The sequence below is a fragment of the Echinops telfairi genome, unplaced genomic scaffold (genome assembly GCF_000313985.2).
Source record: "Echinops telfairi isolate 266 unplaced genomic scaffold, ASM31398v2 ScPeMD7_7473;HRSCAF=8511, whole genome shotgun sequence".
NCBI classification, from domain to species: domain Eukaryota; kingdom Metazoa; phylum Chordata; class Mammalia; order Afrosoricida; family Tenrecidae; genus Echinops; species Echinops telfairi.
The window spans coordinates 1239053-1241359 of NW_022111377.1; the positions used below are offsets into that span (position 1 = coordinate 1239053).

At 47.2% G+C, this 2307-nt stretch overlaps 1 pseudogene; it reads right to left on the minus strand.

The window, feature by feature from the left end:
• Nucleotides 1-259: 259 nt before the first annotated feature.
• On the minus strand, nucleotides 260-1093 carry LOC101643968 (annotated as a pseudogene).
• Between the last annotated feature and the right edge of the window lie 1214 nt (nucleotides 1094-2307).

A 2307-nucleotide genomic window follows, 5' to 3' on the forward strand; every position in this document is an offset into this window, starting at 1 on the left:
GGGCTGCGAACTGCAAGGTAAGAAGTTTAAAACCATTAGCTGCTCCAAGTGAGAAAAAGGAGGCTTTCTACTCTTGTAAAGATATACAGTCTCAGAAACCCACAGGGGCAGTTCTACTCTGCCCTAGAGGATCGCTAAGCATCAGAATCAATTAGATGGCAATGAGTATGGTTTGGAACTTCAAGTAGCTACTCAGCATGTTCTGACACACCTCACCCCCAACTTTATGAGTTATTTAATTAGGTTCTTTGCAAGAAATCTAGGACACCAATTTGTGAGGATAAATCCCCTTTGTTGAGCGTGAAGGAAACATGCATGTAGCCTTGGAGCTGGGGAACAGCTTTTAGTTTGCCAGAATTTGGGAGTCCACGGATTTCTGATCAGCCTTATGCTGATCTGTGATGTCAAATTCTCCTTTTCGGTGTCAAAGATCTCGCCTTTTTGGTGTCTGGGCTTCCGCAGCTTCTTCCGTCAGATGCTTGGGGATTTTCAGATCACTGGTCTCAATTTTGGTGGAGGTGGTGGCGATGACAAATTTCTGGTGTGTTTTGCTCAGAGGAGATCGATTGAGGGAGAGGGCCAGTCACAAGCAGCACGCCCCTGCCCAGCTGCTTCTGGAGAACCACTGTCTCTCCTCGGTGGCGACCCGCCTGGCTGATCAGAAGGGTGCCCGGTCCCCGGTCCCCTGGGCTATGCTGGCTGCAGGGCTTTTCACCATGGCTGCACAGCTTCCGAGCCACATATTCCGTTGGGAAACTCCGGCCTTTTGCGCAGCTTAACCACTCGGGTACCAGCATGCTTGTCACCCCCAGCTGGCTTTGTGTCAGTCGCCAGGGCTTTCTCCTCCTCCTCAACCCTGGCTGTGGCCGCTGAAATGGTCCTCCTCTGTAATGGCCTTTCTGGAACACACAGCGGAGGCCGGAGACCAGCCACTCTCTCTGACCCGGACGGTTTTCGGCTGCAGCGGGGCTCCCCATTCTTGGCCTTTTTGCCCTTGATTTCAGCCTTCTTCATTGGCATTGGCATCTGCTTTCATGACTTTGGGATTCTTCTCCTTGGTGTCTGGCTGCTTCTCAGCCTTTTCACCCGCCATCAGCTCCGTACCACGCCACAAAACCAAGGGAGAAAAAGGAAAGAAACGAATTTGCCTTGAGCATGACCGATCCATCTAGATGGCAACGTGATGCCCTCCCAGTTGGGATGATGGAAGATTAACGTCCGAGATCCACTCTTGCAGAGAAGAGCGGCCATTCTTCCATCTGGGCATTTATGTACGTCTGCTCAAGGTACCCTTCATAGTTTCTTTTTGTAATACCTCCTGAGCTCTCCCTCACTGAGTCCTGGTGGCCTCGAGGTTGTGTGGTTAGCTGTGATCCATAAGGTCAGCAGTTCAATACTATCAGCTGCTTCTTGAGAGACAGATGGGGCTTTTTACTCCTCTAAACAGTTAAGGATTTGGAAACTCACAGGGCTGTTCTACCCTGCCTGCCCTGTAGGACCGGCAGCTGTGAATTGGCGTCACATAGATGGCAATCAGTTCAGCTCTCCCTTACCTCCCTAGTACCTGGTAACCTTGCCTCAGGTTTTATTGAGGAAATTAAACTATTTCCTCCTCAAACGTACAAGTCGGTCTCTATTTGCACCCATCTTCTCTGTCTTCTAATATGATAATGAAATGTCCCTGTTTCCGCCAAAGGTAATCTTTCTACTCTTCTTGAATTGTTCCTAGTTATTTTTTTCCCTTCTCTCCTTTATCACCAACATTTCCTTCTTCTTATAGTATAAAAACATTTTATCCACATCTTTTTCCCCCCCCCATTTTGACCGAATGTTGATAGTCTTTTTACAACATGTCATTTATGGTTTACAAACTGTTTGTGATGAATATTCCAACATTAACTCAAAAGCATGTAAAATAAAACCAACCGACCTTCTCTATAAACACCCAGCAACGGTGGCCCCTCACTCTCCTACCCAGATTTCATCTCCATGTCTTCTTTTAAAGATCCATAGTCTGGAAGAGAAGGAAGAAATGGAATTAGTGGCTAATTGTACACATACACACGCGCGCGCGCACACACACACACACACACACACACACACATCCCCAATCTTCCTTGATCCCATAGCATCCTACAGCTATATCTTTTTGGCTACAATTCACAATAAAATTTCTCAAATACCCACGTCCACTTATTTCAACTCCAATTTGGTCTTCAACTATTCCAATTTGTCCACACCAGTTCATTGAACTACCTCCTGCAAGGTCAGTATTGATCCCCATGATGTCAACAATCCAATGAGCAC